Below are 17,246 nucleotides of genomic sequence, written 5' to 3' on the forward strand. Positions count from 1 at the left end.
CTCTCCAGTATGTCCATGTCTTGTACTAGGGAGCACAGAACTGAACACAGTACTCCAGCTGCGGCCTTTCCAGAGGCCAGAATAGTCTTACCAGAATCATGTCCTGTGCTGGTAACACTCCTCCTAATGCAGCCCAGGAACCATTAGCCCTCTTGGCTGCAAGGGCACATTGCTGGCTTATGATCAGATTGTTGTCTACCTAGACACCTCAGTCCTTTTCTGTCCAGCTGCTCTCCAGCTTGTTGACCCCCAGCATGTACTAATGGATGGGGTTGTTCTTCCTCAGGTGCAGGACTTTGCACTTCCCTTTTTGAGCTTCATGAGATTCCTGTCAGCCCATTTCTCCAATCTGTCAGGGTCAAAACTCGCTAAAGTTATTGCCCTGAAAAGGAGAGCTGGAAGGTCAGCTCACTCTAAAAACAGTGAGCAGGGATAGATTTATTTACAAGCATCTCAAGTTTCACCTAGCAGTTCAGACTTTTCTGTGTTTTAAGAGTTATTTTGTTCTGGGTTTTTTATTATTCTAGTAAAACATACCTTAAGGGAATGAAAGCCAAGTATCATTTGATGTGCTGACTTCAAGAAGACAAGGCAGACGAAGGTAATTCTGCTTCAAGGGTCTGGTTGATTTGGGTCCCATAGAGCAGAAAGTTCCCATAAAAAACAATGTATTGCCACTCAGATTTCTTTAAACTGGAGGGAATTTGGGTTAAGCCTCTCTGTTGATGCTAGCTGTGGTATCATTTCAAGTAGGTGGAACACAGCACGTTTGGAGCCTCTTTGGATCAAAGTTCCCTTTAAGTTAAAACCAAAGTGGAAGCTGTGCAGGTCATGAAATCCTGGAGCCACGCTGTGACTGTACAACGCTAATACCCAAGCCAAATGGCACTTTTTGCTCTGATTTACTTTCTACATTGATCAAAGGTTAAAGCATTGATTTGAGTGGAGGTAACTGAGGCTATGCGGATATGAAGTCCTAGCACAGTAAAGACAAATGGTAAAATGCATTCTAGAATATTACTTTACTGTTCAGTCCTTTAAAAGGAGCTGTGAATGGAGTAAAACTGCTGGATTGTCAGTATAATTCATAACTGGTAAACAGACTTCAGCAGTCAGTGGGGAAAGAAGCCTGATAACAACTTAGCTGCCTCAAAGCTAGGAGCACATTCTCTGTTTTATCTAAATGGGTATCAATATTTCATCCATATTCCAGTCGGTGGTGCAGTAGGTCAACGATATTTTTATGTATTCCAAATTATTAGCACTACTTTAAAGTTTTTACTCATTTTTTAAACAAAATAAATAAATAAATAATGGAAAGTCTATTTTTCTCCATGGAAACTTGAGTTTTGGCCTTTTTTCTTTGTTTTCTTGTTAGTGTTTTGTTTTCTAAACAAATTTTTGTTTTGCTTTGTTAAAGGTTATGGATCTCTTCTTAAACAACTTCCCCAGAGCTTTGTTTTGATGTCAGATGATGAGATAAATTATTACTGTACTAGTTTTAAAACAAGAATGTGCTGCCTAATTTGAAAGTAAAATTATATGGAACAATAATCAAATCAAATCCTTTTGGTAATCTGAGATTTTCTCAAAGGTTTATTTTCAGAGGCTGCTTGAGAAAAATTGCACTGACTGATCTGTTTGAGTCTATGTAAAACAAAATTATTTTTGTTTATAGAATCTTCTATTTAAAGGCACCTGTTAAGTGAGGTAGAAGGCATTTTTATGTGGTTGTGTTTGTCTTTGTTGCTTTGAATTATATTGCTTGCATGTGTCACAGCAGTGAATGACAGATAAAATAATTTCCTTCATGTGTATGTAAACAATGGTATTTGGCTACTTAATATTATCAAGCAGCCTTTAATTTAGTTTTATCTTATTTTTTTCCGAAACAAATTAGCCTTTCACCATAAATGCCATCTCAACTACTGAATAAACTCAATGTTTTTCTTGTAGTTTACTTGTAGTTTTCTTGTAGTTTAATGGTTCTAATTATAACAGCCCTTTACATTCAAAAACTTTTCTGTGTTCACAGTTATGGAAAAAGATAAACACATATTAGATGAAGATGACAACAGTGAAATACTTTGTTACAATGGGAGTTGTTTGGTTTTGAAGTAGTAGTAGCAAATAACTTCTTTCTTATAATTTTAGAATACTCAGGTAGAAGACTCACTTCTCTGGCTGTCATTATGGTGTTTAGCAAGTCTAAGAATTATGGAAGAAGACCAGGGACAGGTAGAAAGAATTCATGGGGGTGGAGGATAAGCTTGGTTATTTTTGCCTGATACTCTAATGTCAGCTTGGGACAAACAATGGAATGTCTGGTACACAGATAGATAAGTAATTCCAATAGGCAAAAAGGTCATTACAAGTGATGCAATGCCTATATCTTCAATCAGTCGAAAGACCACTGTGTCAGTGATTATTCTGAGGGAGCTTTCTTAATCAATCCTGCTGAAATTATTCCAGCTTCTTTAAATTACTAAATATACATTGCACTGGAAAGAAACATGTGAAAATTATTCTGAAAAGGTGTAGGGTAGCATATTTGCTTTAATCCATATTTCAAAAATAAATTAAAATAATGAGTTGAGTTCACTTTGCAGATCTTTTGGGCTGTTTTTCAGCTACTATACTGCTACCCACATATTTTTTTTCCAAAATACGTTACATTTTAATGTAATAAAGGAGCTAGTGTTGATATTGTTAAGTTATTGTTAAGTGTTCGAGACCAGGCTGGATGGGGCTTTGAGCAACCTGGTCTAGTGGGAGGTGTCCCTGCCCAGGGCAGGTGGGTTGGACTCTTTAAGGTCCCTTCCAACCCAAACCATTCTATGATTCTATAATTCTATGATTCTATGATATAATGTACTTCCTCTATAGACACGATAATTGGAGACAAACGAGAACAATGTGAAATTAAAAATAAACATGCCATGTAATAAGTGAAAAAAGTGATTAATTAGTAGGTCCTCGTAAGTAAATGTAAATAGAGGATCCATGTGACCCCTGTGATGGCACTACATGCTAAAGTACCCATTTATATTCCTACTGCCAGCCCTTAAGATGACCCCAGTCACTGCATACTGCAAAAGAGAGCTTTCAAGAGTGACAGATACCCCACAATGTCATTGCTGGAATTTCAACACAGCCTTGCCAGTACTTGCTCCTCCACCAGCTCCCCTGCATGCTTCAAGCTCTCCCTGTCATGCCTCTGTAAACACCTGATTTGTGCTATTTTTTACCGGTGCCTGCTGGCAGACCTAGATGGGTAGGACCAGGCAGTGCTGGGAAGTGGGTCCACAGGGCATCTAACGTATGGACCAAATAAGGAGCATTTCTGTTAGCTTTTCTCTACTGTGTGTTGTACTGGCATTGGTCAGTGCTGCTGGCTGTCAAAAGTTGGATTGCAGGTCCAGCTGGCTTCTGGTTGCTGGCACCAGGAGCCAAGGTTGAGCAGGCATCATGTGCATCTGTTTTCTGTAGCTGCCAAGGAATAAGATGATGCCATGGGAAATAGCAAACATACTGTGATGACCTTGTTATGCATGCTGACATGGGTGGTTGCTAGACAGATTTGAGTTGCCTGGGAAACCCCCATTTCAGCTCTCAACCTACAATGTCAGGGCAAGAGCCCAAGTGATGACTAGCATTTATAGAAGCTGAGCTAAGCATTTGTAGAAGCTAAGTGCTGGAAGGTGTGAGGTCGCTCTATTCTTAGTGCTCATTATGGGCACTTCTTATAGCTGAGTCTCTAATTGTGGTCTCACATGAAGTGCTTTTCCTGTGCAGTCTCATGTGGTGTGTCATGCAGTATTGGGTTCTCACAAGTAAGATTTTTACTACGTCCTGCCTGTGAAAAGATAAACCATATGTGAAGTCACGAGGACATGGAAGAATGATATGGCAACGTGGTTGTGTCGATCTGCTGCATTGCACTGGAGGATTAAGCTTCCACGAACTGAAGCAGCTCTAGGCAGTCACTTCTGAGCATGGGTGATCCAGAAAGCATGCGGCAGAGATTGCTGTAAAGACTACACAGATCAATTTCCTCCAAAATATTTCAAAGGCCAAGACTGGGAATGATAAGGAAATTCATCCATGAATGCTGTGGGGCATTGTCAGAAGGTAGAATGTATGTAGCCATGTGAACTGTATCTTTTAATATGTTGTAGTGGGTTGACACTGGCCAGTAACCTTAGCACCCACCAGCTGCTTGCTCACTGACCCCCAGCCCCCACAACAGGATAGGGGAGAGAAGAGCAAAAGCAAGAATACCTTGTGGGTTAAGATAAAGACAGTTTATTAAGTGAAGGAAAGAGGTGGGGGGAACTATGCTAAGGCAGGCACTCACTGCCTCCCACGAGCAGACCAATGCCCAGCCAGCATGTCTACCTTTGAAAAATTACCCCCCCATTTTTTATTGATGAACATGATACTATATGACATGCAATGTCCCTTTGGTCGGTTTGGATCAGCTGTCCTGGCTGTGTCCCCTCCCAGCCTCTCGCCCATCCCCAGCCTACTCACTGTGAGAGGTAGAATCAAAAAGAGAGGAAGCCTTGATGCTGTGCAAGCACTCGTCAGCAACAGCAAAAGCACTGGTCTGTTACCAACACTGGTGTCATAACAAATCTGAAGCACAGCACCATGCCAGCTGCTGTGAAGAAAATTAGCTCCAGCCCAGCCAGATCTGAAATGAAAGATCTGGAAGATGGACAATGTTCATGAAGGTGAACATCTTACAGACAACAGCTTGGAAAAAGCTAACGCAGCCTTGAGTGAATATGGGAAAACCTGTTCTTACACACTTGGGACATGGGGCAGATTTTAATAGACTAGTACGTCCTGCTCTGATGTTCACAATTCAAGAAAGTTATTGAAAAATAGAGTTCAGAGAACAGTCTTGGTGGTGATGAAAGAAAGACACTTTGGTGTATGAGGCTCCAGGACTCAGTTTGTACTAATCAAGACATTGATTGAGAGTTAAGAGAACTAGAAATCTCCTGAGGCCTCTTCCAGCCCTAAGTCTGCAATACAGAGTTAAAGGAACTAATGTTGTGACATTGACTTTAAAAAAAGCAGAACAAGCACAAGAGTTTTCTAACAGCAATTGCCATTATCCTTTGGGACAAGTCACCAAAGTTGTGGTTTGAAAATTTTAAACTCAGGATTTTCTATTTCTTTTCCAAAACAGTCCTCTAGTTCTACTACAGCTACTGCCGGCTGTAGTGGGTAGAGTGATGAATGCAGGGAGTTCCTATGGGTGACATTGTACAGGAGGTCAGAATATAGAATTACAATGGATCTTGCTGGTCTTACAGTCTGTCACCCAGAAAATAAATTAACAGCTCTTGTGTTTTCCAGTTTCCTACTTTTTCACTCAACTTGTATTGGTTTTATATTTCCATATATTTTATTTTTTGCTTTCTTAACCTGGTTAAGTTCACACTTTTTAATAATTGTGATTATTTACAGAGTTTTGCACACAACTGATTTCTGCTTTTATTTGCTGTATTAGATCAACTGTTGCAGTTAAGACATGAATTACAAGCTTGCATTTTCTCTCAAGTAACACAGATTTTGAATTTTCTAGTTTCTGAGAATAACTACAATTTTGTTAATTGTAAGATATGTTCATATGTATGTATAAACGTAAAATCTTAGTGAATAGAAAATCTCAATACTTAATAAACACAAGCAGTTCTGGATTTAGCACTGATGTAAATGGGTTTCTGATGTTCATTATTCTGGTTATTATTGTGGTTCATACCAGCTGCAAAAAAAGGCACAAATACTCTTTATATTGGTAATAATAGCCATTAAGTCACATCTCGCTCTAGTAGCTTGCTACAAGAAATCACAAGGGATATAAAAGCAGAGATCTTAAAAACTGTTGTGAGAAGTTTGGAATTATACTTCAGTGATTCTTACTGTGGGATAGTCATTCAGAATTGTTTTTCTGCTAAGCCTTTGATGTTAAATTAGACTCAGTAAAAATGTGAAGAGATTTTTTCCTAACCAGGGCTTATTTTTATGCACTGTTATATTCAGCAATTTCCCTTTACATTAACTTAAAAATCATCTTTCAAAATCCTTCTTCAAGGTTATTTCTGGCCAACTGTTTTAATTAGTCAGTTTTATAAGGAAAAACTACTTATTCAGTTGACTGAGTTAAGGCCATAGCTACTTTTTACTATCTTTGACTGAAGCACGAATCCCGGAGTGCTTGAAAAAGTCTTCCACTGATACGTATCGTTCGCGACATACTTTACTGCAAGACAAACAGGCAGACTGGTTTCGCAGTGCCTACATCACCTTACCAGAAAATGTTAAATCATATTTACATTTTACACCGTATCTTAAAGAAACTGAGTGATATAACCAGTACACTCGGAGTATCTAGAGGAAGTTCTCAGTTCCAAGCCCCAGCTTCACAAACAGCTGTGAAAGCACAAACTCCTCATGTTCACAGAAGAGGAAGGAAGGGGTGCAGCCTTAGGAGATGCCAGAACTGCTATCTTGTCATTCATCTAATGTGTGTGGTCCCTATGAAGCTATTGAGAAATGGTAGAGGCTGCACGTTTTTCTAGGATAAATGTACTACACATGTACTTGCATGCATGAATATTTGTCATGATCTATGCATGAACTGCATCAAAAATCTATGAAATTACAGGATTAAAAGTAAAAGAACATACTAAAGGATATGAGTGTGTTCCAAGAGAGTCTGCCAAGGAGATACAATTCCTCATTTTACAAGGTTTTGCTTTTTTTTTTTTTTTTAAAGAATCAGAAAAAATAGAATTCCTTAAGGCAGCTCCTCTCTGTTAAATAAAGTTCTGGACCACTAGCACCCCAAGTGGGGCAAGATACGCAGTACGGAGCTGGATGTAAAGATCCATAATTCTTTTTAAATTTTTATTTTCATATTCCCAATGTTAACAATTCGCTTTATTATTATGGTTTTGTCTTTAAAATTGTATTGAGTGGGTGGCAGAGAGCCTGATGAGAGCAGTCATGCTTTTTCTCCTGAAGCAATGAATCCAAATAGAATAGTCTGTGCAGACAGAGCTTTCAGATGCCTGAAATCTGGGGTATATTTAGGAATTTCAGGAGATGAATGTGAATTTTTTCAAAATTTGAGAGTTATTTTGAGAGCTGCTATGGTTGAGAGGATAGATGTTTGGAGAAGTGTCTTGAAGTTAATATAATTAAACACGTATTTACTTACAAGAGTGGGCAGGAATGTGAGTGCATTCAGCAGCCTCATTTAGCATGTGGCTGTGCTAAGGAAAGCAGTCAATGCCCTAACTTAGACTAAAATAAGTTTTCCAACGAAATAAGGACAAGACACAGCATCTTCCACTATAAGTACAGGATTTGTTTTGTTGGCTTGCTTTCCATAAGTTATATATCTATGTGCATTAAGAAAAACAACAATAAAGTGTTGACCAAAACATTCACCGCATATACTTTTTGCCCTGGGGAGGGAGAAGGCATGACGTAAATGAGAGCCACGTTGCTCATACCCTACCAAGAGGCACCTGGGTGCAGCACTGCAGTATGCTGCGTAAGAAGCTGAATGGAACAGGATAGTGTATTAGCAGGTCAGGCTTATACGTGAAAGATTTCATGTTGCAGGAGGGGAAATAATGAGATGTAGGTATGACACACCTTTTCTCAGGCAGGCAGGACTGTCTGTGGATAGAAAACCTTGCAGATTCTATCATACAGCATTTTTTTCAATTTTAGGCAATGAAAGGTGTACAGTATGGACGGTTTTCATATAATGTATAGAGGCAGGTAAAGCAGGAAAAATTAAAGACAATTTTGTTTTTTAACCGCTTCATCATACAGCTATGTGTTCACACATTTTTGTGAAGTATTAATGGCAAACACAGTAGTTAATGACGTATACAGGCCTGATGCTGAGTTATATCTCAGGCAATAGGATACGTGATTTATCACATTTGTTTTTCTGTGTCCTTAATTTTTCTGTGATTAATGTGTGATGCAAATGCAATGCTTTCTGTATTACTATGGAAAAAAAAAATTATACTGTTTTTTTCCCTCAAATTGGCAATGCAAAATCCTTTAAAAAAAAAAAAGTCTCTCTCAAATACAGATGCATGAGCATTTTTTAAAGCTATCAATTTAGATCTATTATGAGAAATTCTCCTTGGGATAATTTACGGTATTATGGCTTACAGTACACCTCAGGGGATCAACAAAGAAGTTAATTGTTCCTCAGAGATGTACAATTTCCACCCTTTGCCCCTCAATCAACAGCTTGCAAAGCAGTAACTGAGAAAATGTGGAGAAACAAATCTGAGCATCTTAAATTATTTCTTCTTGTAACTGTTCTTGCTAGAACTTACCGAAATAGATGTGGCTGGCTGGTGCGGGGTTCTTACACATCCCTCTGGCTACTCGCAGAGACAGGATCTTAGACTAGACTGATTCAGGTCTGATCCAGTATAGTAATTTCTGTGTTGCTTACCCTTAGCCTTCGTTATTCTGGGTCAGTTGATCAACACATTAGGAGCTGTAACCAAGAGTCTGTCCATGTTTTGACCAACTGGTAAGGAAAAGCTTAGCAGCAGGCTGTACTGTGCCTGCTTATTCAGTGTGAAATAAAGGCACACAAGAGCCTTTGAGGGGTCGTTTCTTTTTTGTTTCTTGTTTTACCAGTGTGTGTTGTGCGAGTGGGAACTCGGGGTAAACATTCTAGACGATGTTACAGCTGTTACGGAATGATCAAGTTTATTAACATGTCACAGGGTTGTGTAATTTGGGTGTTTGGAAATATTGTGACTATCTGATATTGAAGATGGTTTTGGGGCAGTTAGATTCTCATATCTACCCTATATCTTTATATTACTGTAAAAAGCCTTCATACTGCTTATATACCATTATAGCATACGGGTTTGTGTTCTGTGTTTTTCTGACCAACTCTGTGCTACTCACTTTTTTGCCTTGTGAAATTGCCTATAAATTATTATTAGGAGGATGTATAAATAATTTCCATTTTCTTTTGTTTGTTTCTAATTAATATGATCGTGGCATCTACAGCATGTTATAAAGGAACAGTCTTACCTCATGGGGAACCTCAGTGTTTGTCTAAATGTGGCAACTTGATGTAGTACTGATAACAAAATCCACCAATTTCTAGTGTGGTGTAGCTGCAGGTTTTGTCTCCTTCCCACTTACTGCTCCATGTTAGCAATATTTTTAGGAATGACGGCTGTAAATGGCTCAAGGGGAATCACTGTCCTTTCTGTGTTTTGTCAATTATACTTGTGACAAACTTAAAAGTGTTTTTCCTATCCTTTACAGCAGGGAAAAAAGTAGAAAAACATCCTGTGGAAGCACTCTGCCGTTTCCACACAAAATCCTGCATCTGGTTGTTAATATGCAATTCCCGATACCGTGAACTTCCATAGAGGTTAGAGATGAGAAAGATCTTTTAGGTCACCTAGTCCTCCCCTCAGTTGTACATACAGTAGATTCACATAAGGCACAGTCGTGTCCCCTCTGCACTGAAAGGGAGCATTCTTTTCACATGGTATGAGTGCTTCACTGATACTGGAAAGAAGAGAAAAGACCTTTTTCCTGTAAAGGGTGTGCGAGATGAAGTTGTAGCACGTTGGCATAAAAGGCTCTTTGTTAATTGCTATTGTGCTAATGGTGCTTTGAATATGAATGTTTTGTAAGCAAGAAACAGGCAATGATTCAGATGAGCAGTGCCACAAAGAAAACTTAAGCAGGACTGGAAGTGAAAGAAAGTCTTTGGCATTTTGCAGTCTGTTTTTAAATGGGTTGCACAGATTCAAGTAGTCAAGACCATACATATAACAAACGCAGTACTGAAGCTGTAGCGCCCACTACAATTTAAAAAATAAAACAACAACAAAAAGCGTTCGTATCACAGTAAAACTGCTGAGGAATTTGCTGGGAAATTTGTGTGTGTGTGTGCGTGCGTGCGCTATACATGCCTCTGTCACAAGTGAAACAAGGGTGAGGCATACATCTTCAGCATGCTGAAGTGCCTGCTAGTCCACCTGGTAGAAATCACCAATCTCCATGTTATCAGACTATCATGTCTGTTTTCATGAAACAATTCTCCCTTATCTTGAATATTTTACAGTTGGTGAACTTAGAAATCTTTGTAAGACACAGTTAAAAATAGCTATGTTTTCACTTGGCTAGCCAAAATTTAGGAATTTATAGTTTATTCTAGGATACCGAACATACTGATAGTGACCTAAGGTATCTGAATAATATTCTCTTTACTAACAAAAATATATATAATCCCGTTGAACAAAGAGGAATTAAAAAACCTCTGTGACCATTTTTCTTCCTACTACCAGAAAGGCAGTGCACTTACTAGCCTACTCCTTGGATTTAATCTACACGCTGCAAATTTTACAGGTGGGGATAGCTGATCTATCTTTAAACAAGCTTCCTCAGACATAGAAAGCTGTCTATAAAAGCAGCAGGTAATGTATATTGATGAGAAATATGCAAACAAAAGTGCACCTCAAGCTGTAAAAAGCGAAGTTAGTGATGAGTGGCTAGTGTGTTGTAAATTCACTGTTTAATTTTCCAGCAACTAGGGCATGTAAAAAGGCTCTAAACTTTTGAACACAGGTGAAATTATGAAAGTGCCTTTTCAGTCCAGCAGTAGAAATTGTGCATGTTATTCTACAATTTAATAAAAATTATTTGTTAATCTTATATGACTACAGTGGTTAAACTGGTTCTGCTGACCATAGATAAAACATTCCAGAAAAGTGGCAACAGCCACTTTTATTCCTTATACAGTAGATGCACAGATCCGTGCATACATACATGCTTATATAATTATGCATATAGGAATAATTTAAAGGGCCATTTTTAGATCTGCTCTGTAAACATCTAGAAAATTTGTGAAGTTTCCCTGGGAAGACCTCTTGAAGATTATTTTATTTTGGTATGTTTAAAATGTTGAGACTATATGAACACTTAAGTAGTTCAGTATTGTACTTAAGAGAGGCATAGAGAACTAGCAGTTATGGTTTCTTAATCTGCAAGGGCCTATTTCCAATCTGCGGATTCAGTCAAGCAGTGCTTTGTTGAGAGGAACCCTCAAGAAACCCATTGCGAGTTTTGCCTGAGTCAGCACAGCAAACTTGTATTGTTTCTATTGTTACACAATATAAATATTTCCAATAAAGCTTCCTCGTTGCTTCTGTAAAGCAAGAGTTGGTTGAGAAAGCTCTTTTGCAGACAGTTACTGTTAAAAGAAGATAATGAAATTCATGTAGGTGGAGTATTCTAACTTGCTTCCATCGGCATCTTTAAAAGCCAAGATTACAGATACCGAACCAAGTTAAGTTTTGGGGGGTTTAAACTCTTTTTTGTGTTGATGTGCTTTTTTTTTATTATTTTATTTTGCTTAAGATGCTTTTCAGTGTGAAAAAAAAAGCAACAGCAAGAGATTTAAAATTTAGATGACTAACCTTTAGGAACACTGAGTGTTTTGTCGGAGACATGGCCTTGTTATAGCTGACAGCAGACCACTCAATCGTTTAGTAAGGAAAGACAAGTATATTCCTATGAGAGTTAAATAGGAGTCCCATAGAAATAATACTGAAGTCTATAGAACTGACGAGTTTTGCCTTTGCTATTGAATTGTATAAGCTGCCATAAGAGTTTGTAGAAATGTGAGTATTCTCTGATAATCAGTACTGTATGTCTTTCTAAAAGGTATGTTGTATCTCAACCATAAATTGTTGAGATTATTACATAAATTGCTGTATTAAATTTTACAGCCTTCATAGTGTGCTTTTCCACAAAAAATAGCCCACCTGAAGTGCATCTACACCAATGCACACAGCATGGGCAACAAACAGAAGGAGCTGGAAAGCTATTGTGCAGCAGGAAAACTATGATATAGTTGCCATCACAGAAACATGGTGGGATGACCCACACAACTGGAATGCTGCAATAGATGACTATAAACTCTTCAGAAGGGGTAGGCCAGTAAGGAGAGGCGGTGGGGTAGCCCTGTGTGTTAGGGAGTGTTTTGATTGTCTAGAGCTTAATGATGGTGATGATAGGGTTGAGTGTTTATGGGTAAGAATCAGGGGGAAGGACAACAAGGCAGATATCATGGTGGGAGTCCATTATAGACCACTCAATCAGGATGAGGAAACAGTCTAGGATGTTCCTGGAGCGTGTAGAAGATAACTTCCTGACACAGCTGGTGAAGGAGCCAAGAAGGGAAGATGCCGCGCTGTACCTGTTGTTTATGAACGGAGGAGGACTTGTGGATGATGTGGTGCTTGGAAGCTGTCTTGGGCATTGTGATCATGAAATGATAGAGTTTTCAATTCTTGGAGAAGTAAGGAGGTGGGTCAGCAGGACTGTCACCTTGGACTTCTGGAGGGCAGACTTTGGCCTGGTTAGGAGCCTGGTTGAGAGAGTCCCTTGGGAGGCAGTCCTGAAGCGCAAAGGAGTCCAGGAAGGCTAAACATTTTTCAAGAAGGAAATCCTAAAGGCTCAGGAGCAGGCTGTCCCCATGTGCTGAAAGATGAGCCTGTGGGGTAGAAGATCATCCTGGCTGAACAGAGAGCTTTGTCTGGAACTCAGGGGGAAAAAGAGAGTTTATGACCTTTGGAAGAATGGGCAGGCAGCTCAGGAGTACTACAAGGAGGTCATGAAGTTATGCAGGGAGAAAATCAGAATGGCCAAAAGCCCAACTAGAACTTAATTTGGCTACTGCCGTAAAAGACAAAAAATTTTTTCTATAAATACATTAACAACAAAAAGAGGGTTAAAGAGACTCTCCATTCTTTATTAGATGTGGGGGGAAAAACAGTGACCAAGGATGAAGAAAAGTCTGAGATATTTAAAAACTTCTTTGCCTCAGTCTTTAATAGTAAGAGCAGTTGCTCTCTGGGTACCCAGCCCCCTGAGCTGGAGGACAGGGACAGGGAGCAGAATGAAGCCCCATAATCCAAGGGGAAATGGTTAGTGACCTGCTACAGCACTTTGACACACACAGGTCTATGGGGCTTGATGGGACCCACCCAAGGGTAGTGAGGGAGCTGGTGGAAGTGCTCACCAAGCCACTTTCCACCATTTGTCAGCAGTCCTGGCTAAGTGGGGAGGTCCCAGTTGACTGGGGGTTAGCAAATATGATGCCCATCTACAAGATGGGCAGGAAGGAGAATCCTGGGAACTACAGGCCTGTCAGTCTGACCTCTGTGCTGGGGAAGGTTATGGAGCAGATCATCTTGAATTCTGTCATGCACTGTACAGCACAACCACGTGATCAGGCACAGTCAGCATGAGTATATCAAAGGCAGTAAGTTTGCAGACACCACCAATCTGGGCAGGACTGTTGATCTGCTGGACAGTAGGGTGGCTCTATAGAGGGATCTGGACAGCCTATCTCAATGAGCCGAGGCCAATCGTGCGAGATTCGACAAGTCCAAGTGCTGGGTCCTGCACTTGGGTCACAACAACCCCATGCAGTGTTACAAGCTTGGGGAAGAGTGGCTGGAGAGCTGCCCAGTGGAAAAGGCCCTGGGGGTATTGATCAACTGCCTTCTCAATATGAGCCAGCAGTGTGCCCAGGTGGCCATGAAGGCTAATAATGTCCTGGCTTGTAATAGAAATAGTGTGGCCAGCAGGACTAGGGAAGTGATTGTCCCCCTGTACTCGGCACTGGTGAGGCTGCATCTCGAATTCTGTGTTCAGTTTTGAGCCCCTCACTACAAGGAGGACATCGAGGTACTGGAGAGTGTTCAGAGAAGTGCAATGAAGCTGGTGAGGGGTCTGGAGAATAAGTCTTATGAGGAGCGTCTGAAGGAACAGGGGTTGTGAAAGGGAGACTCAGGGAAGATCTTATCGCTCTCTACAACTGCCTGAAAGGAGATTGTAGCAAGGTGGGGGTCAGTCTCTTCTCCCAAGTAACAGGCAATAGGACAAGAGGAAACGGCCCCAAGTTGTGCCAGGGGAGGTTTAGGATGGATATGAGGGAAAGTTTCTTCACTGAAAGTGTTATCCAGCATTGTAACAGGCTCCCCGGGGAAGTGGTTGAGTCACCATCCCTGGAGGTATTTAAAAGACATGTAGGTGTGGTGCTGAGGGACATGGTTTAGTGGTGGACTTGGCAGTACTAGGTTAACAGTTGGACTGGATGTTCTTAAGGGTCTTTTCCAACCTAAATTATTCTATGATTTTATAAAGCTGAAGATCAGATTAGATTAGTGTAGCTGGTTGTTTCTGTCCCTAAAATCTATGACTCATCATGTTTCTAGTAAAGGAGAGCAATACAAAAAAGTAGTTTTAACTCTCAATGACCTGTGCTGGTCAACTGCTTCGTGCATGGTGTCTGATTTTTAACAATGTGAGCACTTGCTGCAGAACCACAAGTGCTTATGGCACCTTATTTTCAGACTTCAAAGTTTAAAAAAGGAAGCCAGAGGGTATTGTCTGTGCTATTCCTGTGTCCTGTGACCAGCCAGCTGTACTGCTTTTGACATGGGACAGGACTCCTGCTGGCAAGTACAGTGGCCGCAGCGTATGAGCACATGCATTGCCTGCCCTGGAAAAGAAGCAGCATTAACCCCCTTCTGCACCCTATGACCAATCCCTGTAGTCTGCTTTCACAAAAATCATTTTGAAAATTTCAAATTATATTTTCTGATGATGAAGGAGACAGGGAGACTACGGGCCTTTAAAATACCTTCTGTGGCTGTTCATTGATTTGCTGGATGTGTTCCAATAAATGAAATGTTGCCTGTTAGGTGAAGAAAGACTGTTCCTTCTAAGGAGTGACTATTTCTGTTATAGAGCTCCTTCTGAACTGTACTGTATTTACTACATAAAACATGTGAAGAATTTTTATGAAGTAGAATCTGATGAATCTTTGAAAATCTATTCCTCTGTGCATTACATACACAAGATAAAAACATCCATGCATTAGCTGAGTTTTGGAGATGAATTGCATTATTTTCCTTTTTAAGATATCAATTTCCTGCTATTATGTGCAAATTATAAAAGTAAATTAAAAATAGAAATCTTATATAAGGCAGTAATTTGTAATTTTTTTTTTAATTTATTTTTAACAAATATTAAGGTATATACAGAAAAGCTTTGGTAAGTTTTGAGACCAATAAGTGCCCAAATTAAGTACAAAAAGGAGGAAAAATGTTTCAGTTCATATACCTTTTGGGTAAGGAACAGTAATATTTTATGTATATGAGAAAAGTTACATGAAAAAAATTCACATGGCTTCATCGTCAGTCAGAAATCATGTTCTGCGTAGTCATGATGTCAAACTGCTGTCTGACAAGATGTGAGACTGACTTTGCAGTCGAATTATAACACATACACTGGTAACAGGGTGTCCCATGGACAGCATACCAGTTCAGTGCATGTTATATAAACTAACATCTTTGCTGTATTTAAACACATTTGTTCCTCTGTTGGTCAAACACTGGGTAATGAAAGCAGAAGTCATGAGAAAAGGCCAGTTTCCAAGCTATCTAAAGGTCAACATTGCAGTTCACTATGGCAAGTTTCCTGGGTCGCTGACAAAGTGATATTTATGAGCACAAGTTTCAAAAGAATCACAAGTGGTTACATTAATTGTATTCCACTGTGAAAGGTGATACCATATAATTGCTTCCTTCTCTTTGTTTTCGCGTTTCTCACTTATTATTTTTTTTTCTTGATTTTCATTCACATAGCGTTGATTTGTGTTAAAATCCCCAGCATAACCATAGCCATTTTTACTATTTAATCAAAACAAAAAGTCACAGACTTACCCCAAAGAGCATAGAGCTTACTGTACACCAGCATCTAGTCATGTGGAACAGGGGGATATCACAGAGGGTACGGGATAAGTACAGCCTCGTTGCTGAGTTTCCTTTTCTAATACTTTTAATTGTTCTCATAGCAGCAGCTGTTCCTCTCCTGTGCTAGTTATCGAGCTCATTTCAACTCAATTTGCTTGCATGTTCTGTTCTCACATACGTGACAAAAGGAGGGCAAAGTTTCCTGTTGCTGTGGTTGTTGACAAAGGAAGCCCATTGTACTTGAGAACAGCTGAATTATTATCTCTTTCAGTGCACAATGAAGTGTTACCACCATGTCACAGCAGCAGTGTACGTGCTGACATTGGACTTGGAAAGTACCAAAAGCAGTGAGGGCCAGAGCAGAACCACTCAGCTAAATGCTTGTCCTTTGAATGCACATGCAGAACATTAACTAAAATTCCCGGAAATAGCTTTATAAAGAATAAAGACTTACAGATTTCGATTCTCATGCGCATGGAGTCTCACATTCTGATTCTCACTGCTATGTCCATGCAAAAGCAGTTGTCAGATGAAGAACCCAACCCTCCCCTCCCCTTCCCGTCCCGTCCCTCCCCTCCCCTTCCCCTTCCCCTTCCCTTCCTTTCCCTTCCCCTTCCCCTTCCAATGTGTTTTCAGACACTTGTAAGGTTGATTTATAACCTTTCTGCCACCCTTCCTGCGCTCCCTTTTACTACCAGCCTCATAATCTTTTATTCCCAGCTTCTTTCTGTGGCACTAATCACTCTCTACCATGTAACCTAGAGCATATTTTATTCCTACTGTAGCTTCCTCCTTTAAATTCCTGCTTTGCTGTCTGCTCAGTGGTTACCTTGGTATATTCACATGCTTCATAGCTGGGAGACCTTGGGGTCCTTCTCCCTCTTCCACAGCTGCCCAGCCTTCCCTGCGTAACATAGGGATGGTCATGATTACCTGCCCAGTTCTTTTCATGTTCTTTTAACCACAGTAAATCTGGTCTTCCACTGCAGTACTCTGCTCATATCAGGAGAACTGAAATCGGTGTACTTAAGAGAAAAAAAAAACAAACCACTAAATAGTTTTGGTCTTTAGCCTTCGCTTACCCACATTGTCCTACTGACTCCACTGAACAAGTTGTGCAATTTTTTGACCTTACCCATCTGCTTCAGTAGTTACTACTACGTAGCTGAGCTTTGTCCTCTTTTTCCTTCCTTCCTTGACTTATTCTTGATTTTCTTTTTTCCATTATCTGTTTTGTTACTTTCCATTATATCCCTCCCTTGTCTCTATCCTTTACAGTTGACTTCAGATTCTCTTCTTTGGGTCTGAAATTGCTGTCCCTCTCCAGTTAAATTTGCTGTTCTCAGTGTGCTGGCAGCGAAGTGAAATGTGATGAAAACCTGATCTCTG

At 39.9% G+C, this 17,246-nt stretch overlaps 1 protein-coding gene and 1 long non-coding RNA gene across 11 annotated transcripts in view; one reads left to right on the forward strand and one right to left on the reverse strand.

The window, feature by feature from the left end:
- LOC141743297 (uncharacterized) overlaps positions 1 to 16,429 on the reverse strand; it is a 43,833-nt gene extending 27,404 nt beyond the window's left edge. The window contains exon 1 of one of the 3 annotated variants that reach the window (XR_012587006.1): positions 16,312 to 16,409. This is a non-coding gene — a long non-coding RNA (uncharacterized LOC141743297). Of the gene's footprint in view, positions 1 to 15,827; positions 16,038 to 16,311 lie in introns of those variants that run through there. The other 2 variants (XR_012587010.1, XR_012587017.1) reach the window with 2 other exon arrangements.
- TAFA5 (TAFA chemokine like family member 5) overlaps positions 1 to 17,246 on the forward strand; it is a 446,757-nt gene that overhangs the window by 344,644 nt on the left and 84,867 nt on the right. The gene's annotated exons all lie outside the window — the stretch shown is intronic.

This window comes from Larus michahellis, chromosome 1, assembly GCF_964199755.1.
Source record: "Larus michahellis chromosome 1, bLarMic1.1, whole genome shotgun sequence".
In the NCBI taxonomy this organism is placed as follows: Eukaryota; Metazoa; Chordata; class Aves; order Charadriiformes; family Laridae; genus Larus; species Larus michahellis.